At 44.5% G+C, this 26,751-nt stretch overlaps 1 pseudogene; it reads right to left on the reverse strand.

Annotated features, from left to right (window-relative positions):
- Positions 1-1,879: 1,879 nt before the first annotated feature.
- Positions 1,880-26,385, reverse strand: LOC109901688 (dihydropyrimidinase-like; annotated as a pseudogene).
- Positions 26,386-26,751: the final 366 nt, after the last annotated feature.

Consider the following 26,751-nt stretch of genomic DNA (forward strand, 5'->3'; position numbering starts at 1 on the left):
GTCATCAAGGCTAAGAGGATAGGTAGGGACTAGATCTCTTCCTCATTCCAGAGCTGGATAGACACATGCACTACAGGGACACACTGTATCTCTGTCTGTTCGGATTGGGGAGCACAGTTCCACATCTACGGTCTCATATAGATTACAAATGTCACTTTCTTTCTGACTCTAGAAATGACACTTATGCAACCCTTCCCTTTGGCCAATTCAAAACAACACCATATATTTGATTTAATATAACTTTAAATCTATACATTCAGATATTTTGTATTGTGATGAAGACTCAGAATAAACAGGTCTCAATTTATGAGAAAATGTGTCAACCTCAACATAAAGAAAATGACTACATCACAACCGGATATTACTATCTCACTCAGGCCCCAAAAATCAGTGCTTACATGAGCATGTTGAATTACTCACTGGGATTATTCATAACCCTATTATTTAATTTCCCCAAACATTACTAATATGCCCAATGGATACAGTGCAAAAATAGATCAAATGGTGCAAATCTAACAGTTTAAATTATCTTAATTTGAACGATGCAGATGACACAGCAGTGTTGCCACGGCTAATTATATCCAGGCTGTACCATGGTTAGTTATATCCAGGCTGTACCATAGTTAGTTATATCCAGGCAGTACCATGATTAGTTATATCCAGGCTGTACCATGGTTAGTTATATCCAGGCTGTACCATAACTAGTTATATCCAGGCTGTACCATAGTTAGTTATATCCAGGCTGTACCATAGTTAGTTATATCCAGGCTGTACCATAGTTAGTTATAGCCAGGCTGTACCATGGTTAGTTATATCCAGGCTGTACCATGGTTAGTTATAGCCAGGCTGTACCATGGTTAATTATATCCAGGCTGTACCATGGTTAGTTATATCCAGGCTGTACCATAGTTAGTTATATCCAGGCTGTACCATGGTTAGTTATAGCCAGGCTGTACCATGGTTAGTTATATCCAGGCTGTACCATGGTTAGTTATATCCAGGCTGTACCATAGTTAGTTATAGCCAGGCTGTACCATAGTTAGTTATAGCCAGGCTGTACCATGGTTAGTTATATCCAGGCTGTACCATGGTTAGTTATATCCAGGCTGTACCATGGTTAGTTATATCCAGGCTGTACCATGGTTAGTTATATCCAGGCAGTACCATGGTTAGTTATATCCAGGCTGTACCATGGTTAGTTATATCCAGGCTGTACCATGGTTAGTTATATCCAGGCTGTACCATGGTTAGTTATATCCAGGCTGTACCATAGTTAGTTATATCCAGGCTGTACCATGGTTAGTTATATCCAGGCTGTACCATAGTTAGTTATATCCAGGCGGTACCATAGCTAGTTATAGCCAGGCTGTACCATACCATAGCCAGGCTGTACCATACCATAGCCAGGATGTACCATACCATAGCCAGGATGTACCATACCATAGCCAGGATGTACCATACCATAGCCAGGATGTACCATACCATAGCCAGGATGTACCATACCATAGCCAGGATGTACCATACCATAGACAGTATGTACCATACCATAGCCAGGATGTACCATACCATAGCCAGGATGTACCATACCATAGCCAGGATGTACCATACCATAGCCAGGATGTACCACACCCCAGCTAGTTGTATCCAGGCTGTACCTTAGCTAGTGAACATGAAACCTTTTTCTTATTTAGCCAAATGTTTTTCACCCTGAAGACAGGCTTTGTGGGAAGCTCAATTTGGCAGCACCATCTGCAGTGTAACACGCAGTTAATAGTAGTGATGAAATGCAGCATCATCAAAACAGTTAATCATTTAGCTAAACATCACTAATTCACTATATGATTAACGAGAAAGGTTTTGGATGGTCTTTATCCTTGTCTCACCTGGTTGCCGTAGCGTCCAGGTGAGCGTCACATCCTTTAGCGATCTTTCCCTTCTGGGGATAGAAGATGAAGATTTCCCTGCGTTGCTGCTGGTGACAGCTACAAATCGATTCTCGCCCATTTTCCTGCTATGCTGCTGAAAGTAATTACACAAAATACTGAGTTTCAATATTCTGGCTATGAATGACAAATTCCATATCTGTCACGGTTTTCTTCCGTCGAAGGAGAGGAGGACCAAAATGCAGCGTGGTTAGAGTTCATGGTTTTTAATAAGAGAAACTAAACATGAACGCAATTACAAAACAACAAATGTGGCAAAACCCGAAACAATACTATCTGGTGCAGAGAACACAAAGACAGAAAACAACCACCCACAAACCCCAATACAAAACAAGCTACCTAAATATGGTTCCCAATAAGAGACAATGACTAACACCTGCCTCTGATTGAGAACCATATCAGGCCATACATAGAGACGCCAAACTAGACACACAACATAGAATGTGCACCCAGCTCACGTCCTGACCATCACTAAAACAAGGAAAACACAAAAGAACTATGGTCAGAACGTGACAGTACCCCCCCCCCCCCCCTCTGACCACACAACCTAAACCTATAGGGGAGGGTCAGGGTGGACATCTGTCCGCGGTCGTGGCGCTGGACGTGGACCCCACTCCGCCATTGTCTTTGTCCACCTCCTTAGCGTCCTTTGAGTCGAACCTCACCCCGAGAACCATATCAGGCCATACATAGAAACGGACAAACTAGACACACAACATGGAATGCCCACCCAGCTCACGTCCTGACCAACACTAAAACAAGGAAAACACAAAAGAACTATGGTCAGAACGTGACAATATCTACTGCCATAATTAATCTGACCAAAGGTCAATGCTTAACAGTGCAGTAAGCGATTCAAAGCTTCACTCCAAAACGTGTCATTTTTTGCCAGCGTTCTACAATGTTAACTTTTGCAATGGCCTCTGGGTCAACCGACTAAGCGTTTTTCTGAGAGAATAAGTAAAGGAGGAAGAAAAACGAAAGAGGACAGAAAGAAAACTAGCCTGCTGCTACATCCACTATGACAGTGTGGATTGATTCTGACAGATGATAACTTCCTTGATGCACATAATACATTGCATAATATAAATTAGTATCTTCTCTTCTCACAGCAGAAATGTCACTTGGCACCTTTAAACTCCTGCTATAGAACGTAGTCAACCGTCTGAAAATAGTACCACTCATTTTTGAAGGACCTGTATCCTTGAAGCAGACTAAGCCAAGTCCTGATGGAGAATCTCCATGAGTATGCTTTTTGGTTTAGGACTATAGGCTTAATCTGTCTGGGAAACTAGCCTATGGTGTGTATAATAAAGAATGATGTGATATGCAGAATGAGAGGCCTAACTGACAACGCCCTTCTCACAAATGACAGACATCCTGTCCTCCACTCCGTTGACTCCGTTGGGAGTCCAGGGCCTTCTGACACACAGAGAATGTGCAGTTGTGTGTCCCAGTCACACTGAGGTCATCACTGGAAGAATGAAACAGAAGCATCTACATCACTAAACGGTAAGGCAGCCATCTTTACTCCCTGTCATTCATTTCTATTGCACCGACAATATGCAGTTCCACCTCACTTTCCTTTATTTTTCAAAGATTCCACTGTGTTTTGCATTGTTGTCCACCTTCCCAGTTCCTGTGTTCCTGGCTGGTCGGTAACACTGTGTTACATGCACTCCACTCTGACATATATTATGAGATGTATGTTTAAACAGTCATGACTGTTGGGGTCATACGCTGATAGCACTAGTCATGACTGCTTATAACATCTGTTATGTAATTATGACAGTGTTATGGAGCACTTATGTGACATAGGGTGCATGGAAGGTGTAACCTAATATGCTTTACTCAATGAAAAGGGCAGGAGAGGGACAGTGAGAGCAGGTTGATATTGTTTAAGGCTCCACATACTTTGCCAGTAGGTCCATAAGGTGTCCCGTGGTGCTGGGGTCAGGCCTCAGAGGTGGGCCCATGACGAACTTGGCAGCGTGGGCCCAGTCTTTGTGCCAGCAGTGGGTGCCATCTGTACCCAGTCCTGCAGTCCTGCTGCTATGGGCTCTCCAAACACCGCACGGCCTGTTGGGGCACAAAGATCTCTAAAACCATGCATACATAACATAGAATCAAATCAAATCAAATCAAATTTATTTATATAGCCCTTCGTACATCAGCTGATATCTCAAAGTAAGGTAAATAAAATAAAAAAAGTGCTGTACAGAAACCCAGCCTAAAACCCCAAACAGCAAGCAATGCAGGTGTAGAAGCACGGTGTCAAGCACACCATCCATGTCATATTGAGACTCTCTTTCACTCTCTGTCTCTCTGTCTGTCTCTCTGTTTCTCACTCTGTCTGTCTGTCTGTCTGTCTGTCTGTCTGTCTGTCTGTCTGTCTGTCTGTCTGTCTGTCTGTCTGTCTGTCTGTCTGTCTGTCTGTCTGTCTGTCTGTCTGTCTGTCTCTCTCTCTCTGTCTGTCTGTCTGTCTGTCTGTCTGTCTGTCTCTCTGTCTCTCTGTCTCTCTGTCTCTCTGTCTGTCTGTCTGTCTGTCTGTCTGTCTGTCTGTCTGTCTGTCTGTCTGTCTGTCTGTCTGTCTGTCTGTCTGTCTGTCTGTCTGTCTGTCTGTCTGTCTGTCTGTCTGTCTGTCTGTCTCTCACTCTGTCTGTCTGTCTGTCTCTCTGTCTCTCTGTCTCTCACTCTTTCTGTCTGTCTGTCTGTCTGTCTGTCTGTCTGTCTGTCTGTCTGTCTGTCTGTCTGTCTGTCTGTCTGTCTGTCTGTCTGTCTGTCTGTCTGTCTGTCTGTCTGTCTGTCTGTCTCTCTCTCTGTCTGTCTGTCTGTCTCTCTGTCTCTCTGTCTGTCTCTCACTCTGTCTGTCTGTCTCTCTGTCTGTCTGTCTCTCTGTCTGTCTGTCTCTCTGTCTCTCTGTCTCTCACTCTGTCTGTCTGTCTGTCTGTCTGTCTGTCTGTCTGTCTGTCTGTCTGTCTGTCTGTCTGTCTGTCTGTCTGTCTGTCTGTCTGTCTGTCTGTCTGTCTGTCTGTCTGTCTGTCTGTCTGTCTGTCTGTCTGTCTGTCTGTCTGTCTGTCTGTCTGTCTCTCACTCTGTCTGTCTGTCTGTCTCTCTGTTTCTCTGTCTCTCTGTCTCTCTGTCTGTCTCTCTCAATTCAATTCAATTCAATTCAAGGGCTTTATTGGCATGGGAAACATGTGTTAACATTGCCAAAGCAAGTGAGGTAGACAACATACAAAGTGAATATATAAAGTGAAAAACAACAAAAATTAACAGTAAACATTACACATACAGAAGTTTCAAAAAATTAAAGACATTACAAATGTCATATTATATATATATATACAGTGTTCTAGCAATGTACAAATGGCTAAAGGACACAAGATAAAATAAATAAGCATAAATATGGGTTGTATTTACAATGGTGTTTGCCCTTTTCTCGTGGCAACAGGTCACAAATCTTGCTGCTGTGATGGCACACTGTGGAATTTCACCCAGTAGATATGGGAGTTTTTCAAAATTGGATTTGTTTTCGAATTCTTTGTGGATCTGTGTAATCTGAGGGAAATATGTCTCTCTAATATGGTCATACATTGGGCAGGAGGTTAGGAAGTGCAGCTCAGTTTCCACCTCATTTTGTGGGCAGTGAGCACATAGCCTGTCTTCTCTTGAGAGCCATGTCTGCCTACGGCGGCCTTTCTCAATAGCAAGGCTATGCTCACTGAGTCTGTACATAGTCAAGGCTTTCCTTAATTTTGGGTCAGTCACACTGGTCAGGTATTCTGCCGCTGTGTACTCTCTGTGTAGGGCCAAATAGCATTCTAGTTTGCTCAGTTTTTTTGTTAATTCTTTCCAATGTGTTAAGTAGTTATCTTTTTGTTTTCTCATGATTTGGTTGGGTCCAATTGTGCTGCTGTTCTGGGGCTCTGTAGTGTGTGTTTGTGTTTGTGAACAGAGCCCCAGGACCAGCTTGCTTAGGCGACTCTTCTCCAGGTTCATCTCTCTGTAGGTGATGGCTTTGTTATGGAAGGTTTGTGAATCGCTTCCTTTTAAGTGGTTGTAGAATTTAACAGCTCTTTTGTGGATTTTGATAATTAGTGGGTATCGGCCTAATTCTGCTCTGCATGCATTATTTGGTGTTCTACGTTGTACACGGAGGATATTTTTGCAGAATTCTGCGTGCAGAGTCTCAATTTGGTATTTGTCCCATTTTGTGATGTCTTGGTTGGTGAGCGGACCCCAGACCTCACAACCATAAAGGGCAATGGGCTCTATGACTGATTCAAGTATTTTTAGCCAAATCCTAATTGGTATGTTGAAATTTATGTTTCTTTTGATGGCATAGAATGCCCTTCTTGCCTTGTCTCTCAGATCGTTCACAGCTTTGTGGAAGTTACCTGTGGTGCTGATGTTTAGGCCAAGGTATGTATAGTTTTTTGTGTGCTCTAGGGCAACAGTGTCTAGATGGAATTTGTATTTGTGGTCCTGGTGACTGGACCTTTTTTGGAACACCATTATTTTGGTCTTACTGAGATTTACTGTCAGGGCCCAGGTCTGTTAGAATCTGTGCATAAGATCTAGGTGCTGCTGTAGGCCCTCCTTGGTTGGTGACAGAAGCACCAGATCATCAGCAAACAGCAGACATTTGACTTCGGATTCTAGCAGGGGGAGGCCGGGTGCTGCAGACTTTTCTAGTGCCCGCGCCAATTCGTTGATATATATGTTGAAGAGGGTGGGGCTTAAGCTGCATCCCTGTCTAACCCCACGACCCTGTGTGAAGAAATGTGTGTGTTTTTTGCCAATTTTAACCGCACACTTGTTGTTTGTGTACATGGATTTTATAATGTCGTATGTTTTACCCCCAACACCACTTTCCATCAGTTTGTATAGCAGACCGTCATGCCAGATTGAGTCGAAGGCTTTTTTGAAATCAACAAAGCATGAGAAGACTTTGCCTTTGTTTTGGTTTGTTTGGTTGTCAATTAGGGTGTGCAGGGTGAATACATGGTCTGTTGTACGGTAATTTGGTAAAAAGCCAATTTGACATTTGCTCAGTACATTGTTTTCATTGAGGAAATGTACGAGTCTGCTGTTAATAATAATGCAGAGGATTTTCCCAAGGTTACTGTTGACACATATTCCACGGTAGTTATTGGGGTCAAATTTGTCTCCACTTTTGTGGATTGGGGTGATCAGTCCTTGGTTCCAAATATTGGGGAAGATGCCAGCGCTAAGTATGATGTTAAAGAGTTTTAGTATAGCCAATTGGAATTTGTTGTCTGTATATTTGATCATTTCATTGAGGATACCATCAACACCACAGGCCTTTTTGGGTTGGAGGGTTTTTATTTTGTCCTGTAACTCTTTCAATGTAATTGGAGAATCCAGTGGGCTCTGGTAGTCTTTAATAGTTGATTCTAAGATCTGTGTTTGATCATGTATATGTTTTTGCTCTTTATTCTTTGTTATAGAGCCAAAAAGATTGGAGAAGTGGTTTACCCATACATCTCTCTCTCTCTCTGTCATTCTTTCCCACCCACAGTTCCTTCCAGCAGGCAGTGTCAGGCCCCCTCCCCATTCCTGCGTGCGTTGGGCACCACCTTAGAGGCAGACTTGCGCATGACGTGGACCACATAGAGCGGGCAGTTGACAGCGTGTGCGATGGTGACGGCTCTCTGGGTGGCTTCAGCCTCCACCTCCTCAGGACGACACAACTCATGACCCTCCGCACCTGTGATGCCCAGGGACAGCATCTTCTTAGCCCCCTGCCAAGTGAGAGAAGGTCAGTTTAAAAAATGCCTCCTAAATGGCAGATAAAAGAAACTGTCTGTGTGACACAGATAAACTGTTGTGAAATATTCACAGAAATAGTTACAAAAGGTTATACAAGCATGAGCAGATTAGCAAACAGGTTTTCCTCAGGTAGTGTTGAGGGAGGAAGCTGACACGTTACATGCTTTTTGCCAACAGACAACGGGTTTATTACAAATACTACTCTATGGAAGTTTAGTTGCTAATCGTTTACATGAAAGTTGTCTGTAAACTCACTCTAAACATATATACATTTATTGTGAGCATCTCCTGAATATTTTCACCAAACAGACTTCAGATTGGGCATCTGCTGCCCTCTAGTGGTTATTCTGCAGACCTCACCTTGGAACAGAAAGTTAACAATCCAGAGCTGGAACATTCCAACCTGAATCAAACGGAACTCAGTGTTGATCCTTGGACTTTTTGTGTAACTAATATTGTATTGAGTGATTACTGCTTTTATTATCATTTCAGGTTACCACCGACCCACCTGTTCAGCTTAAACAGAGGACAGTTACTGTATTGAACCTTGCCCCTTCAGACATTGACAAGGAACAAACTAAATAAGAGAGGTCAAATAGTTTCCACCTTCGTTAATCATTTAATGTGCTCTTTGCTTCCACATTGCAGCAACATTAAAAACATTCTCAGCAACATGACTTCACTTTCAAACTCGAGAAAGAATGATTGACAGAGGGGTAAAATGATCAATTATGAAATTATCAACATAAAAGCCATGAACTGTAATTCCAGTGTCATGAGATTGCAAAACATGACACTGCAAAACACATTTGGTTCGGTACCTGGACCTCATATGAAAGAATGAGATGAGCTACTGTTCATGTGCCTTTATGTAGGCCATGACACGTAAATGGTACTCTTATACTCCTATATGAATGACATGACCAAATGACCGCCGATGATAAGAGTATGTTGGCTGTGTTCTGTGAAGGACCTTGATGACACATATGATAAGGTACATGAGATGAATGGAGGGAACAGGATAGATACAGATGAAGAAGACAGTGTGTCTGTTTGCTGTGGGTTTTGTAATACTAGCATGTATAGTAATAACTTCCTCACGTGCGATATGTTACTGTCAGACATTATTTGACATCCCATAGTTACGTTTTGCATGACTTGGACAGGGGTGTTTAGCATGGCTTGGACGCGGTTCGTTTTGCATGGCTTGGACAGGGTTAGTTTTGCATGGCTTGGACGCGGTTCGTTTTGCATGGCTTAGACAGGGTTAGTTTTGCATGGCTTGGACAGGGTTAGTTTTGCATGGCTTGGACAGGGTTAGTTTTGCATGGCTTGGACAGGGTTAGTTTTGCATGGCTTAGACAGGGTTAGTTTTGCATGGCTTGGACAGGGTTAGTTTTGCATGGCTTGGACAGGGTTAGTTTTGCATGGCTTGGACAGGGTTAGTTTTGCATGGCTTGGACAGGGTTAGTTTTGCATGGCTTGGACAGGGTTTGTTTGCATGGCTTGGACGCGGTTCGTTTTGCATGGCTTAGACAGGGTTAGTTTTGCATGGCTTAGATAGGGTTAGTTTTGCATGGCTTGGACAGGGTTAGTTTTGCATGGCTTGGACAGGGTTAGTTTTGCATGGCTTGGACAGGGTTAGTTTTGCATGGCTTGGGGGGGGGGGGGGGGTTAGTTTTGCATGGCTTGGACAGGGTTAGTTTTGCATGGCTTGGACAGGGTTAGTTTTGCATGGCTTGGACAGGGTTAGTTTTGCATGGCTTGGACAGGGTTAGTTTTGCATGGCTTGGACAGGGTTAGTTTTGCATGGCTTAGACAGGGTTAGTTTTGCATGGCTTGGACAGGGTTAGTTTTGCATGGCTTGGACAGGGTTAGTTTTGCATGGCTTGGACAGGGTTAGTTTTGCATGGCTTGGACAGGGTTAGTTTTGCATGGCTTGGACAGGGTTAGTTTTGCATGGCTTGGACTGGGTTAGTTTACATGGCTCGGACAGGGTTCGTTTTGCATGGCTTGGACAGGGTTAGTTTTGCATGGCTTGGACAGGGTTAGTTTTGCATGGCTTGGACAGGGTTAGTTTTGCATGGCTTGGACAGGGTTAGTTTTGCATGGCTTGGACAGGGTTAGTTTTGCATGGCTTGGACAGGGTTAGTTTTACATGGCTTGGACAGGGTTTGTTTGCATGGCTTGGACAGGGTTAGTTTTGCATGGCTTGGACAGGGTTAGTTTTGCATGGCTTGGACAGGGTTAGTTTTGCATGGCTTGGACAGGGTTAGTTTTGCATGGCTTGGACAGGGTTAGTTTTGCATGGCTTGGACGGGGTTCGTTTTGCATGGCTTGGGGGGGGGGGGGTTAGTTTTGCATGGCTTGGACAGGGTTAGTTTTGCATGGCTTGGACGGGGTTAGTTTTGCATGGCTTAGACAGGGTTAGTTTTGCATGGCTTGGACAGGGTTAGTTTTGCATGGCTTGGACGGGGTTAGTTTTGCATGGCTTGGACAGGGTTAGTTTTGCATGGCTTGGACGGGGTTAGTTTTGCATGGCTTGGACGGGGTTAGTTTTGCATGGCTTTGGACGGGGTTCGTTTTGCATGGCTTGGACGGGGTTAGTTTTGCATGGCTTGGACAGGGTTAGTTTTGCATGGCTTGGACAGGGTTAGTTTTGCATGGCTTGGACAGGGTTAGTTTTGCATGGCTTGGACAGGGTTAGTTTTGCATGGCTTGGACAGGGTTAGTTTTGCATGGCTTGGACAGGGTTAGTTTTGCATGACTTGGACAGGGGTGTTTAGCATGGCTTGGACAGGGTTCGTTTTGCATGGCTTGGACAGGGTTCGTTTTGCATGGCTTGGACAGGGTTAGTTTTGCATGGCTTGGACAGGGTTAGTTTTGTATGAGTTGGACGGTGTTCCTTTTCCATGGCTTGGACAGTGTTAGTTTTGCATGGCTTAGATAGGGTTAGTTTTGCATGGCTTAGATAGGGTTAGTTTTGCATGGCTTGGACAGGGTTAGTTTTGCATGGCTTAGATAGGGTTAGTTTTGCATGGCTTGGACAGGGTTAGTATTGCATGGCTTGGACAGGGTTAGTTTTGTATGAGTTGGACAGTGTTCATTTTCCATGGCTTGGACAGGGTTAGTTTTGCATGGCTTGGACAGGGTTAGTTTTGCATGACTTGGAAAGGGGTGTTTTGCATGGCTTGGACAGGGTTAGTTTTGCATGGCTTGGACAGGGTTAGTTTTGCATGGCTTGGACAGGGTTAGTTTTGCATGGCTTGGACAGGGTTAGTTTTGCATGGCTTGGGGGGGGGGGTTAGTTTTGCATGGCTTGGACAGGGTTAGTTTTGCATGGCTTGGACAGGGTTGGTTTTGCATGGCTTGGACAGGGTTAGTTTTGCATGGCTTGGACAGGGTTAGTTTTGCATGGCTTGGACAGGGTTAGTTTTGCATGGCTTGGGGGGGGGGGGTTAGTTTTGCATGGCTTGGACAGGGTTAGTTTTGCATGGCTTGGACAGGGTTAGTTTTGCATGGCTTGGACAGGGTTAGTTTTGCATGGCTTGGACAGGGTTAGTTTTGCATGGCTTGGACAGGGTTAGTTTTGCATGGCTTGGACAGGGTTCGTTTTGCATGGCTTGGACAGGGTTAGTTTTGCATGGCTTGGACAGGGTTAGTTTTGCATGGCTTGGACAGGGTTAGTTTTGCATGGCTTAGACAGGGTTAGTTTTGCATGGCTTGGACAGGGTTAGTTTTGCATGGCTTGGACAGGGTTAGTTTTGCATGGCTTGGACAGGGTTAGTTTTGCATGGCTTGGACAGGGTTAGTTTTGCATGGCTTGGACAGGGTTAGTTTTGCATGGCTTGGACTGGGTTAGTTTACATGGCTCGGACAGGGTTCGTTTTGCATGGCTTGGACAGGGTTAGTTTTGCATGGCTTGGACAGGGTTAGTTTTGCATGGCTTGGACAGGGTTAGTTTTGCATGGCTTGGACAGGGTTAGTTTTGCATGGCTTGGACAGGGTTAGTTTTGCATGGCTTGGACAGGGTTAGTTTTACATGGCTTGGACAGGGTTTGTTTGCATGGCTTGGACAGGGTTAGTTTTGCATGGCTTGGACAGGGTTAGTTTTGCATGGCTTGGACAGGGTTAGTTTTGCATGGCTTGGACAGGGTTAGTTTTGCATGGCTTGGACAGGGTTAGTTTTGCATGGCTTGGACGGGGTTCGTTTTGCATGGCTTGGGGGGGGGGGGGTTAGTTTTGCATGGCTTGGACAGGGTTAGTTTTGCATGGCTTGGACGGGGTTAGTTTTGCATGGCTTAGACAGGGTTAGTTTTGCATGGCTTGGACAGGGTTAGTTTTGCATGGCTTGGACGGGGTTAGTTTTGCATGGCTTGGACGGGGTTAGTTTTGCATGGCTTTGGACGGGGTTCGTTTTGCATGGCTTGGACAGGGTTAGTTTTGCATGGCTTGGACAGGGTTAGTTTTGCATGGCTTGGACAGGGTTAGTTTTGCATGGCTTGGACAGGGTTAGTTTTGCATGGCTTGGACAGGGTTAGTTTTGCATGGCTTGGACAGGGTTAGTTTTGCATGGCTTGGACAGGGTTAGTTTTGCATGACTTGGACAGGGGTGTTTAGCATGGCTTGGACAGGGTTCGTTTTGCATGGCTTGGACAGGGTTCGTTTTGCATGGCTTGGACAGGGTTAGTTTTGCATGGCTTGGACAGGGTTAGTTTTGTATGAGTTGGACGGTGTTCCTTTTCCATGGCTTGGACAGGGTTAGTTTTGCATGGCTTAGATAGGGTTAGTTTTGCATGGCTTAGATAGGGTTAGTTTTGCATGGCTTGGACAGGGTTAGTTTTGCATGGCTTAGATAGGGTTAGTTTTGCATGGCTTGGACAGGGTTAGTATTGCATGGCTTGGACAGGGTTAGTTTGTATGAGTTGGACAGTGTTCATTTTCCATGGCTTGGACAGGGTTAGTTTTGCATGGCTTGGACAGGGTTAGTTTTGCATGACTTGGAAAGGGGTGTTTTGCATGGCTTGGACAGGGTTAGTTTTGCATGGCTTGGACAGGGTTAGTTTTGCATGGCTTGGACAGGGTTAGTTTTGCATGGCTTGGACAGGGTTAGTTTTGCATGGCTTGGACAGGGTTAGTTTTGCATGGCTTGGGGGGGGGGGTTAGTTTTGCATGGCTTGGACAGGGTTAGTTTTGCATGGCTTGGACAGGGTTGGTTTTGCATGGCTTGGATAGGGTTAGTTTTGCATGGCTTGGACAGGGTTAGTTTTGCATGGCTTGGACAGGGTTAGTTTTGCATGGCTTGGGGGGGGGGGGTTAGTTTTGCATGGCTTGGACAGGGTTAGTTTTGCATGGCTTGGACAGGGTTAGTTTTTCATGGCTTGGACAGGGTTAGTTTTGCATGGCTTGGACAGGGTTAGTTTTGCATGGCTTGGACAGGGTTAGTTTTGCATGGCTTGGACAGGGTTAGTTTACATGGCTCGGACAGGGTTCGTTTTGCATGGCTTGGACAGGGTTAGTTTTGCATGGCTTGGACAGGGTTAGTTTTGCATGGCTTGGACAGGGTTAGTTTTGCATGGCTTGGACAGGGTTAGTTTTGCATGGCTTGGACAGGGTTAGTTTTGCATGGCTTGGACAGGGTTAGTTTTGCATGGCTTGGACAGGGTTAGTTTTGCATGGCTTGGGCAGGGTTAGTTTTGCATGGCTTGGACAGGGTTAGTTTTGCATGGCTTGGACAGGGTTAGTTTTGCATGGCTTGGACGCGGTTCGTTTTGCATGGCTTAGACAGGGTTAGTTTTGCATGGCTTAGATAGGGTTAGTTTTGCATGGCTTAGATAGGGTTAGTTTTGCATGGCTTGGACAGGGTTAGTTTTGCATGGCTTGGACAGGGTTAGTTTTGCATGGCTTGGACAGGGTTAGTTTTGCATGGCTTGGGGGGGGGGGGGTTAGTTTTGCATGGCTTGGACAGGGTTAGTTTTGCATGGCTTGGACAGGGTTAGTTTTGCATGGCTTGGACAGGGTTAGTTTTGCATGGCTTGGACAGGGTTAGTTTTGCATGGCTTGGACAGGGTTAGTTTTGCATGGCTTGGACAGGATTAGTTTTGCATGGCTTGGACAGGGTAGTTTTGCATGGCTTGGACTGGGTTAGTTTTGCATGGCTTGGACTGGGTTAGTTTACATGGCTCGGACAGGGTTAGTTTTGCATGGCTTGGACAGGGTTAGTTTTGCATGGCTTGGACAGGGTTAGTTTTGCATGGCTTGGACAGGGTTAGTTTTGCATGGCTTGGACAGGGTTAGTTTTGCATGGCTTGGACAGGGTTAGTTTTGCATGGCTTGGACAGGGTTAGTTTTGCATGGCTTGGACAGGGTTTGTTTGCATGGCTTGGACAGGGTTAGTTTTGCATGGCTTGGACAGGGTTAGTTTTGCATGGCTTGGACAGGGTTAGTTTGCATGGCTTGGACAGGGTTAGTTTTGCATGGCTTGGACGGGGTTCGTTTTGCATGGCTTGGGGGGGGGTAGTTTTGCATGGCTTGGACAGGGTTAGTTTTGCATGGCTTGGACGGGGTTAGTTTTGCATGGCTTAGACAGGGTTAGTTTTGCATGGCTTGGACAGGGTTAGTTTTGCATGGCTTGGACGGGGTTAGTTTTGCATGGCTTGGACAGGGTTAGTTTTGCATGGCTTGGACGGGGTTAGTTTTGCATGGCTTGGACAGGGTTAGTTTTGCATGGCTTGGACGGGGTTAGTTTTGCATGGCTTGGACGGGGTTAGTTTTGCATGGCTTGGACAGGGTTAGTTTTGCATGGCTTGGACGGGGTTAGTTTTGCATGGCTTGGACAGGGTTAGTTTTGCATGGCTTGGACAGGGTTAGTTTTGCATGGCTTGGACGGGGTTCGTTTTGCATGGCTTGGGGGGGGGGGGTAGTTTTGCATGGCTTGGACAGGGTTAGTTTTGCATGGCTTGGACGGGGTTAGTTTTGCATGGCTTAGACAGGGTTAGTTTTGCATGGCTTGGACAGGGTTAGTTTTGCATGGCTTGGACGGGGTTAGTTTTGCATGGCTTGGACAGGGTTAGTTTTGCATGGCTTGGACGGGGTTAGTTTTGCATGGCTTGGACAGGGTTAGTTTTGCATGGCTTGGACGGGGTTAGTTTTGCATGGCTTGGACGGGGTTAGTTTTGCATGGCTTTGGACGGGGTTCGTTTTGCATGGCTTGGACAGGGTTAGTTTTGCATGGCTTGGACAGGGTTAGTTTTGCATGGCTTGGACAGGGTTAGTTTTGCATGGCTTGGACAGGGTTAGTTTTGCATGGCTTGGACAGGGTTAGTTTTGCATGGCTTGGACAGGGTTAGTTAGTTGGGTTTTGCATGACTTGGACAGGGGTGTTTAGCATGGCTTGGACAGGGTTCGTTTTGCATGGCTTGGACAGGGTTCGTTTTGCATGGCTTGGACAGGGTTAGTTTGCATGGCTTGGACAGGGTTAGTTTTGTATGAGTTGGACGGTGTTCCTTTTCCATGGCTTGGACAGGGTTAGTTTTGCATGGCTTAGATAGGGTTAGTTTTGCATGGCTTAGATAGGGTTAGTTTTGCATGGCTTGGAGAGGGTTAGTTTTGCATGGCTTAGATAGGGTTAGTTTTGCATGGCTTGGACAGGGTTAGTATTGCATGGCTTGGACAGGGTTAGTTTTGTATGAGTTGGACAGGGTTAGTTTTGCATGGCTTGGGGGGGGGGGTTAGTTTTGCATGACTTGGACAGGGTTAGTTTTGCATGGCTTGGACTGGGTTAGTTTACATGGCTCGGACAGGGTTCGTTTTGCATGGCTTGGACAGGGTTCGTTTTGCATGGCTTGGACAGGGTTAGTTTTGCATGGCTTGGACAGGGTTAGTTTTGCATGGCTTGGACAGGGTTAGTTTTGCATGGCTTAGATAGGGTTAGTTTTGCATGGCTTGGACAGGGTTCGTTTTGCATGTCATGGACAGCGTTAGTTTTGCATGGCTTGGACAGGGTTAGTTTTGCATGGCTTGGACAGGGTTAGTTTTGCATGGCTTGGACAGGGTTAGTTTTGCATGGCTTGGCCAGGGTTAGTTTTGCATGGCTTGGACAGGGTTTGTTTGCATGGCTTGGACAGGGTTAGTTTTGCATGGCTTGGACAGTGTTAGTTTTGCATGGCTTGGACAGGGTTAGTTTTGCATGGCTTGGACAGGGTTAGTTTTGCATGGCTTGGACAGGGTTAGTTTTGCATGGCTTGGACGGGGTTCGTTTTGCATGGCTTGGGGGGGGGGGGTTAGTTTTGCATGGCTTGGACAGGGTTAGTTTTGCATGGCTTGGACGGGGTTAGTTTTGCATGGCTTAGACAGGGTTAGTTTTGCATGGCTTGGACAGGGTTAGTTTTGCATGGCTTGGACAGGGTTAGTTTTGCATGGCTTGGACGGGGTTAGTTTTGCATGGCTTGGACGGGGTTAGTTTTGCATGGCTTGGACAGGGTTAGTTTTGCATGGCTTGGACGGGGTTAGTTTTGCATGGCTTGGACGGGGTTAGTTTTGCATGGCTTTGGACGGGGTTCGTTTTGCATGGCTTGGACGGGGTTAGTTTTGCATGGCTTGGACGGGGTTAGTTTTGCATGGCTTGGACAGGGTTAGTTTTGCATGGCTTGGACAGGGTTAGTTTTGCATGGCTTGGACAGGGTTAGTTTTGCATGGCTTGGACAGGGTTAGTTTTGCATGGCTTGGACAGGGTTAGTTTTGCATGGCTTGGACAGGGTTAGTTTTGCATGACTTGGACAGGGTTAGTTTTGCATGACTTGGACAGGGTTAGTTTTGCATGGCTTGGGCAGGGTTAGTTTTGTATGAGTTGGACGGTGTTCCTTTTCCATGGCTTGGACAGGGTTAGTTTTGCATGGCTTAGATAGGGTTAGTTTTGCATGGCTTAGATAGGGTTAGTTTTGCATGGCTTGGACAGGGTTAGTTTTGCATGGCTTAGATAGGGTTAGTTTTGCATGGCTTGGACAGGGTTAGTATTGCATGGCTTGGACAGGGTTAGTTTTGTATGAGTTGGACAGTGTTCATTTTCCATGGCTTGGACAGGGTTAGTTTTGCATGGCTTGGACAGGGTTAGTTTTGCATGACTTAGAAAGGGGTGTTTAGCATGGCTTGGACAGGGTTAGTTTTGCATGGCTTGGACAGGGTTAGTTTTGCATGGCTTAGATAGGGTTAGTTTTGCATGGCTTGGACAGGGTTAGTTTTGCATGGCTTGGACAGGGTTAGTTTTGCATGACTTGGACAGGGTTAGTTTTGCATGGCTTGGACAGGGTTAGTTTTGCATGGCTTGGACAGGGTTAGTTGTTTATGGCTTGGACGGGGTTCGTTTTGCATGGCTTGGACAGGGTTAGTTGTTTATGGCTTGGACAGGGTTAGTTTTGCATGGCTTGGACAGGGTTAGTTTTGCATGGCTTAGACAGGGTTAGTTGTTTATGGCTTGGACGGGGTTAGTTTTGCATGGCTTGGACAGGGTTAGTTTTGCATGACTTGGACAGGGTTAGTTTTGCATGACTTGGACAGGGTTAGTTTTGCATGGCTTGGACGGGGTTAGTTTTGCATGACTTGGACAGGGTTAGTTTTGCATGGCTTGGACGGGGTTAGTTTTGCATGGCTTGGACAGGGTTAGTTGTTTATGGCTTGGACAGGGTTAGTTTTGCATGGCTTGGACAGGGTTAGTTTTGCATGACTTGGACGGGGTTAGTTTTGCATGGCTTGGACGGGGTTAGTTTTGCATGGCATGCGTCGCCTCTTCAGTCTATTAGTCTACATCCGGATGAAACATTAACCTAAACCAATGACCTCTGGAATACTTACACACTGAGTGGACAGTCAATAGGAACGTGTGACTGACCCTTTCAAAATAATGTATTAACGACCAGTAGGAAACTATTGGGATTATGGTGGCCCAGAAGGCAATACCATATGGTTTGCTACACAATTTTTACGATTTCAAATGGTCCCACTTAAATGAATCAGGGCACACCTCATCACCCACTAAACGGAAGCAAACTTACATCAAAGGCTGTTGAAAAACTGTGTGTACCGTTTGGGGGCAATGTGTTTCGTTCAGTACAAACCGTCACGCAACTTCGCAAAAGTTGAAGTAGACTGAACAAACCCCAGGTTTGAGCCATATTGACTGTGTTGTGGTCAGAAATGTTTTGGAATACCTCTGCAATAAGGTCTCCATTCTCTGCGTGCACCTGGGCTATGGCTCCAATCTCTTTGCATTGGGAAACGCAGCATTCAGCTCATGGTTTTGAAGCATGAACACATCCTTTTATGCCATGAACATCTTGAAGGAGTTGAGGCCTTTCTCTTGGGCCATTTCCTTTTTGACCTAGAATGGGTTTAGCAAAAAGAAAATTAGTTTAGGGTGCTTTTCTTTTCAATGCTGCGAGATAAGACTCTTAACATTTCTGTAAAAAACATGTATTGACATACTGTCCATCCCAGGTCTCCATGGAGTCTATTACCACATGCTATTTTCTGTTGGGATGTTATTTAAGCAATAAGGCCTGAGGAGGTGTGATATATATAGCCAATATACCACGGCTAAGGGATGTTCTTAGGCACGATGCAAGCAACGCGAAGAAGGATCATGATAGTGCCTCCTGCCACTTTCCAGGGGAGCCTGGATAAAGACCCATGGAACAGGGTTTAGGTTCCATAGATAAAGATACACGGAACATGGTTTAGGTTCCATAGATAAAGATACACGGAACAGGGTTTAAGTTCCATGGATAGAGATACACGGAACAAGGTTTAGGTTCCATAGATAAAGATACACGGAACAGGGTTTAGGTTCCATGGATAGAGATACACGGAACAGGGTTTAGGTTCAATGGATAGAGATACACAGAACAGGGTTTCGGTTCAATGGATAGAGATACACAGAACAGGGTTTCGGTTCCATGGATAGAGATACACAGAACAGGGTTTAGGTTCCATGGATAGAGATACACAGAACAGGGTTTAGGTTCCATGGATAGAGATACACAGAACAGGGTTTCGGTTCCATGGATAGAGATACACAGAACAGGGTTTAGTTTCAATGGATAGAGATACACAGAACAGGGTTTCGGTTCCATGGATAGAGATACACAGAACAGGGTTTAGGTTCAATGGATAGAGATACACGGAACAGGGTTTAGGTTCCATCGATAGAGATACACGGAACATGGGTTAGGTTCAATGGATAGAGATACACGGAACAGGGTTTAGATTCCATGGATAGAGATACTGTACACGGACGGAACAGGGTTTAGGTTCCATAGACAGAGATACACTGAACAGGGTTTATGTTCAATGGATAGAGATACACGGAACAGGGTTTAGGTTCCATGGATAGAGATACACGGAACAGGGGTTAGGTTCAATGGATAGAGATACACAGAACATGGTTTAAATTCAATGGATAGAGATACACGGAACAGGGTTTAGGTTCAATAGATAGAGATACACGGAACATGGTTTAAATTCAATGGATAGAGATACACGGAACAGGGTTTAGGTTCCATGGATAGAGATACTGTACACGGACGGAACAGGGTTTAGGTTCCATGGATAGAGATACACGGAACATGGGTTAGGTTCAATGGATAGAGATACACGGAACAGGGTTTAGATTCCATGGATAGAGATACTGTACACGGACGGAACAGGGTTTAGGTTCCATAGACAGAGATACACTGAACAGGGTTTAGGTTCAATGGATAGAGATACACGGAACAGGGTTTAGGTTCCATGGATAGAGATACACGGAACACGGTTTAAGTTCAGTGGATAGAGATACACGGAACATGGTTTAAATTCAATGGATAGAGATACACGGAACAGGGTTTAGGTTCAATAGATAGAGATACACGGAACATGGTTTAAATTCAATGGATAGAGATACACGGAACAGGGTTTAGGTTCCATGGATAGAGATACTGTACACGGACGGAACAGGGTTTAGGTTCCATAGACAGAGATACACGGAACAGGGTTTAAGTTTGTTTAATACCAGACCGTGGTCCTGCCAGAGCAGCCTGTACAAACACAGAACAGAGTTAGGGTGTAGAGCGGCACAAGGGTTCCTTGTTTAGATAGGGGTGTTGATGATAAGGGGGTTAGGGTTTATTCCAAGATCATGGTGGTGTGGTCCCTTCTGTAGGGACAGTCTGGCTACAGAGGGCAGGGTTAGAGTTTATTATATATTGTGTTTGGGGTTAGAGTGTAGACAGATTATGGACAAGGAGAGAATGCAATCTATGCTTTGGTTTGGTTAAAAATAGCCACTGCCTAAACCACTAATATTAGATGTAAGTCAATGTCCCTCAAGTAGCATACTTTTAAAATTCCGTGACCAAATAATCTCTGAAAGGGAGTTCAATGACTTGGTTTAAAGTAACTTTGAGATCATTTGAGAATGACATATGGCATATGGCATTCTCAATATGACATATTGGCCTGGGTCCCAATCTTTTTGGGGTGTAAGACGTAGTGTTATTTTGGGGGAAGTTGTGTTTCCATAGCTAGAGCTGACACTAAGGACTTGTGAAGAGCACAATCAACAAACTCTGAATACTCTAAACAGTTGCTTTTGAGAAGGAAAAGCTAATGCATGTTAACTAGGGCACATTGATTTAAGGCCCTTAATTATATCTTTATAATTTACATTTTTACCAGTTGAATGTAGAAACACACTCACACACAAATGGTTTTACATTTTTCTGAAATACGTTATTAAAATATGCAAATTAGATGATCTCATAACTATGCAAATATTCACATATCGTGCAGATCTATTTTTTTGGTTTCATTTTGTTAAGACACTCCAGGACTGGACTTGCTCAGAGCTGTGGATAAATACTTTTAAAATCTTTCTATCTGTACAATACTAAATGCATGTTTGGTGCATTTTTCTGAAGAAAAGTTATCTATAATAATTAACAATTACCAACATATATATGGATTTATATATATATATATATATATATATGGATAACCACGCATTGCAGTGCTTGAGGCATCCCTACAGACCCGGCGGACAATTGGCCCAGCGTCGGTCGGGTTAGGGGTTGGTTTGGCCGGGATTTCCTTGTCCCATCGCGCACTAGCGACTCCTTGTGGCAGGCCGGGCGGCTGCAAGCTGCCTACGGTTGCCAAGTGGATGGTGTTTCCTCTGACACACTGGTGCGGCTGGCTTCTGGGTTAAGCGAGCAGTGTGTCAAGAAGAAGTGCGGCATGGCAGGGTCGTGTTTTGGATGACGCATGGCTCTCGACCTTCACCTCTCCCGAGTCTGTAAAGGAGTTGCAACGATGGGACAAGACTGTAACTACCAATTGGATACCACGAAATTGGGGATAAAAATGGGTAAAAGTAAAATAAATAAAAATCTATATATGCACTACCGTTCAAAAGTTTGGGATCACTTAGAAATGTCCTTGTTTTTGAAAAAAATTACATTTCTGGTCCATTAAAATAACATAAAATTGATCAGAAATGCAGTTAGACATTGTTCATGTTGTAAATGACTATTGTAGCTGGAAACTGCAGATTTTTTTATGCAATATCTACATAGGCGTACAGAGGCCCATTATCGGCAACCATCACTCCTGTGTTCCAATGGCACGTTGTGTTAGCTAATCCAAGTTTATCATTTAAAAAGGCTAATTGATCGTTGGAAAATCATTTTTCAATTATGTTAGCACATCTGAAAGCTGTTGTGCTGATTAATTAAGAAGCAATAAAACTGGCCTTCTTTAGTTGAGCATCTGGAGCATCAGCATTTGTGGGTTCGATTACAGGCCGAAACAATTACCTTTCTTCTGAAACTCATCAGTCTATTCTTGTTTTGAGAAATGAAGGCTATTCCATGTGAGAAATTGCCAAGAAACTGAAGATCTGGTACAACACTGTGTACTTTACCTTTACAGAACAGCGCCAACTGTCTCTAACCAGAATAGAAAGAGGAGTGAGAGGCCCCGGTGCACAACTGAGCAAGAGGACAAGTCCATTAGAGTGTCTAGTTTGAGAAACAGACGCCTCACAAGTCCTCAACTGGCAGCTTCATTAAATAGTAACCGCAAAACATCATTCTCAACGTCAGCATCCCGTATATATACAGTACCAGTCAAAAGTTTGGACACACCGACTCACTCAAGGGTTTTTCTTTATTTTTACTATTTTCTACATTGTAAACTATTAAATAGCACATCCTGTAGTAATCAAAACATTGTTGAACAAATCAAATAATATTTTAGATTTACCTTGATGACAGCTTGGCACACTCTTGGCATTTTCTCAACCAGCTTCACCTGGAATGCTTTTCCAACAGTCTTGAAGGTGTTCCCACATATGCTGAGCACCTGTTGGCTGCTTTTTCTTTGCAACTCTGCGGTCCAACTCATCCCAAACCATCTCAATTTGATTGATGTCAGGTAAGTGCTTCTACACCTGCATTGCTTGCTGTTTGGGGTTTTAGGCTGGGTTTCTGTACAGCACTTTGAGATATCAGCTGATGTACGAAGGGCTATATAAATAAATTTGATTTGATTTGATTTAATTGTGGAGGCCAGGTCATCTGATGCGGCACTCCATTACTCTCCTTCTTGGTCAAATAGCCCTTACACAGCCTGGAGGTGTGTTTTGGGTCATTGTCCTGTTGAAAAACAAATGATAGTCCCACCAACTGCAAACCAGATGCGATGGCGTATCGCTGCAGAATGCTGTGGTAGCCATGCTGGTTAAGTGTGCCTTGAATTCTAAATAAATCACAGGCAGTGTCACCAGCAAAGCACACCCACACCATAACACCTCCTTCTCCATGCTTCACGGTGGGAACCACACATGCGGAGATCATCTGTTCTTGTTGGTGTCCTTTAGTAGTGGTTTCTTTGCAGCAATTCAACAATGATTGAATGATTGAAGCCAATGATTGAATCATTGGCTTGATTCACGCAGTCTTGTCTGAACAGTTGATGTTGAGATGTGTCTGTTACTTGAACTCTGTGAATCATTTATTTGGTCTACAATCTGAGGTGCAGTTAACTCTAATGAACTTATCCTCTGCAGCAGAGGTAACTCTGGGTCTTTCTTTCCTGTGGCGGTCCTCATGAGAGCCAGTTTCGTCATGGCGCTTGGTTTTTGCGACTGTGCTTGAAGAAACGTTCATGTCTTAAAGTAATGATGGACTCTGGACACTTTAATAAATTGACTAGGCCTCCCGGGTGGCGCAGTGGTTAAGGGCGCTGTACTGCAGCGCCAGCTGTGCCATCAGAGTCCCTGGGTTCGCACCCAGGCTCTGTCGTATCTGGCCGCGACCAGGAGGTCCGTGGGGCGACGCACAATTGGCCTAGCGTCGTCCGGGTTAGGGAGGGCTTGGTCGGTAGGGATGTCCTTGTCTCATCGCGCACCAGCGACTCCTGTGGCAGGCCGGGCGCAGTGCGCGCTAACCAAGGTTGCCAGGTGCACGACACATTGGTGCGGCTGGCTTCCAGGTTGGATGCGCGCTGTGTTAAGAAGCAGGCTGGCTGGGTTGTGTAACCTTCGTCTCTCCCGAGCACGTACGGGAGTTGTAGCGATGAGACAAGATTGTAGCTACTACAACAATTGGATTCCACGAAAATTGGGGAGAAAAAGGGGTCAAATATAAAAAATCTAAAAAAATAAAGGTATGAAGTCACCTTAAATAATGCCCCTTTAACAATGTTTACATATCCTACATCACTCATCTCATATGTATATACTGCTCTATACCATCTATTGCATCTTGCCTATGCCGCACGGCCATCGCTCATCTATATATTTATATGTACATATTCTTATTGATCCCTTACGTGTGTGTGTATAAGGTAGTTGTTGTGAATTTGTTAGAATACTTGTTAGATATTACTGCATTGTCGGAACTTGTCACAACTGATTAGTGGTTCAAACGCAATAATTCCACAAATCAACTTTTAACAAGGCACTTTTAACATGCACCTCATGAAGCTGGTTGAGAGAATGGCAAGTGTGTGTAAAGCTGTCATCAAGGCAAAGGGTGGCTACTTTGAAGAATCTCAAATATATTTTGATTTGTTTTACACTTTTGACCAAAGTAAGAAAGCCTACCATCAGTAATACACTACGCCGCCAGGGACTCAAATCCTGCAGTGACAGACGTGCCCCCCTGCTTAAGCCAGTACATGTCCAGGCCTGTCTGAAGTTTGCTAGAGAGCATTTGGATGATCTAGAAGAAGATTGGGAGAATGTCATATGGTCAGATGAAACCAAACTAGAACTTTTTGGTAAAAACTCATGTCGTGTTTGGAGGACAAAGAATACTGAGTTGCATCCAAAGAACACCATACCTACGGTGAAGCATGGGGGTGGAAACATCATGCTTTGGGGCTGTTTTTCTGCAAAGAGACCAGGACGACTGATCTGTGTAAAGGAAAGAATGAATGAGGCTATGTATCGTGAGATTTTGAGTGAAAACCTCCTTCCTTCAGCAAGGGCATTGAAGATGAAACGTGGCTGGGTCTTTCAGCATGACAATGATCCCAAACACACCGCCCGGGCAACGAAGGAGTGGCTTCGTAAGAAGCATTTCAAGGTCCTGGAGTGGCCTAGCCAGTCTCCAGATCTCAACCCCATAGAAAATCTTTGGAGGGAGTTGAAAGTCCGTGTTGCCCAGCAACAGCCCCAAAACATCACTGCTCTAGAGGAGATCTGCATGGAGGAATGTGCCAAAATACCAGCAACAGTGTGTGAAAACCTTGTGAAGACTTACAGAAAATGTTTGACCTCTGTCATTGCCAACAAATTGTATATAACAAAGTATTGAGATAAACTTTTGTTATTGACCAAATACTTATTTTCCACCATAATTTGCAAATAAATAAATAAATAAAAAATCCTACAATGTGATTTTCTGGATTTTTTTTTCTCATTTTTTCCGTCATAGTTGAAGTGTACCTATGATGAAAATTACAGGCCTCTCTCATCTTTTTAAGTGGGAGAACTTGCATAATTGGTGGCTGACTAAATACTTTTTTGCCCCACTATATATATATATAAGGTGTATATACTGTTTTATATATATATATATAACAGTTGAAGTCGGAAGTTTACATACACCTTAGCCAAATACATTTAAACTCAGTTTTTCACAATTCCTGACATTTAATCCTAGTAGAAATTCCCTGTCTTAGGTCAGGTAGGATCACCACTTTATTTTAAGAATGTGAAATGTCAGAATAATAGTAGAGAGAATTATTTATTTCAGCTTATATTTCTTTCATCACATTCCCAGTGGGACAGGAAGTTTACATACACTCAATTAGTATTTAGTAGCATTGCCTTTAAATTGTTTAACTTGGTTCAAACGTTTCAGGTAGCCTTCCACAAACTTCACACAGTAAGTTGGGTAAATTTTGGCCCATTCCTCCTGACAGAGCTGGTGTAACTGAGTCAGGTTTGTAGGCATCCTTGCTCGCACATGCTTTTTCAGTTCTGCCCATAAATGTTCTAAAGGATTGAGGTCAGGGCTTTGTGATGGACACTCCAATACCTTGACTTTGTTGTCCTTAAGCCATGTTGCCACAACTTTGGAAGTATGCTTGGGGTCATTGTCCATTTGGAAGACTCATTTGCGACCAAGCTTTAACTTGAACTGATGTCTTGAGATGTTGCTTCAATATATCCACATAATTTTCCTACCTCATTATGCCATCTATTTTATGAAGTGCACCAGTCCCTCCTGCAGCAAAGCACCCCCACAACATGAGGCTGGGATGGTGTTCTTTGGTTTGCAAGCCTCCCCCTTTTCCCTCCAAACATAACAACGGTCATTATGGCCAAACAGTTCTATTTCTGTTTCATCAGACCAGACGACATTTCTCCAAAAGTACGATCTTTGTCCCCATGCACAGTTACCAACCATAGTCTGGCTTTTTTATGGCGGTTTTGGAGCAGTGGCTTCTTCCTTGCTGAGTGGCCTTTCAGCTTATGTCGATATGGGACTTGTTTTACTGTGGATACTTTTGTACCTGTTTCCAGCATCTTCACAAGGTCCTCTGCTGTTGTTCTGGGATTGATTTGCACTTTTCGCACCAAAGAACGTTAATCTCTAGGAGACAGAACGCATCTCCTTCCTGTGCGATATGACGGCAGCGTGGTCCCATGGTGTTTATACTTGCGTACTATTGTTTGTACAGATGAACGAGGTACCTTCAGGCGTTTGGAAATTGAACCAGACTTGTGGAGGTCTGATTTCTTTAGATTTTCCCATGATGTCAAGCAAAGAGGCACTGAGTTTGAAGGTAGGCCTTGAAATACATCCACAGGTACACCTCCAATTGACTCAAATTATGTCAATTAGCCTATCAGAAGCTTCTGGAATTTTCCAAACTGTTTAAAGGCACAGTCAACTTAGTGTATGTAAACCTCTGACCCACTGGAATTGTGATGCAGTGAATTATAAGTTAAATAATCTGTCTGTAAACAATTTTATTTTATTTAAAAAAATAAACATTTACCCATTTTTTCTCTCCAATTTCATGGTATCCAATTGGTAGTTACAGTCTTGTCTCATTGCTGTAACTCCCATACGGACTCGGAGAGGCGAAAGTTGAGAGCCATGCGTCCTCCGAAACACAACCCAACCTAGCCGCACTGCTTCTTGACACAATGCACAATCAACCCGGAAGCCAGCGACACCAATGTGTTGGAGGAAACACCTGGGGACCTGATCAGCGTGCACTGTGCCCGGCCCGACACAGGAGTCGCTAGTGCACGATGAGACAAGGATATCCCTGCCGGCCAAACCCTCCCTAACCCGGACGACGCTGGGCCAATTGTGCAATTGTGCCCCTTGGGCCTCCCGGTCGCGGCCGGCTGCGACAGAGCCTGGGCTCGAACCCAGAATCTTTAGTGAGACAGCTAACACTGCGCCACCCGGGAGGCGCAGCACAAAGTAGATGTCCTAACCGACTTGCCAAAACTATA

Source organism: Oncorhynchus kisutch, linkage group LG13 (assembly GCF_002021735.2).
Source record: "Oncorhynchus kisutch isolate 150728-3 linkage group LG13, Okis_V2, whole genome shotgun sequence".
Classification (NCBI taxonomy): domain Eukaryota; kingdom Metazoa; phylum Chordata; class Actinopteri; order Salmoniformes; family Salmonidae; genus Oncorhynchus; species Oncorhynchus kisutch.